Genomic DNA, 491 nt, shown 5'->3' with positions numbered 1-491 from the left:
TGTAATATATATTTTTGGCTATATTTTAAAATGTATACCATATAAGTTAAAGTGTATTTGTATTTTATATTATACGCAACAAATAAATTAAATTTATAAAAATAATCAATAAATAGAATTCTTAAATTATTTTTTGAATATCGCACAACGCGCGGTGCGGTACACTAGTTAAAACTAAAAGAAAGAGGTTTCCTCAGCACTGAACAGCATTGTTCTAATATTAGCGACTCCAAATCATATTATATTGAATAGAATCTCAGAATCAACACATAAAGGGAATGAATAATTGAACAGTACCTAATACCCAAGGCAGTTGCGGAGACCTCGTGGAGGTGTCTCTTTATGTTCCGATGAACATGAGACATAACAAGAGAAGCTGAATAGTTTGGAATAAATGTAAAAACAAAATAACTAATATGGGTTAATACGAAAAAGAGCCTATATTGAGAAGAAGAAGAAACAAGCAATGTTAGGGGTTTTATGATTCTCGA

Source organism: Cynara cardunculus, unplaced genomic scaffold (assembly GCF_001531365.2).
Source record: "Cynara cardunculus var. scolymus isolate 2C unplaced genomic scaffold, CcrdV1 Un_Scaffold_1687, whole genome shotgun sequence".
In the NCBI taxonomy this organism is placed as follows: Eukaryota; Viridiplantae; Streptophyta; class Magnoliopsida; order Asterales; family Asteraceae; genus Cynara; species Cynara cardunculus.
This window is presented reverse-complemented; position numbering follows the sequence as displayed.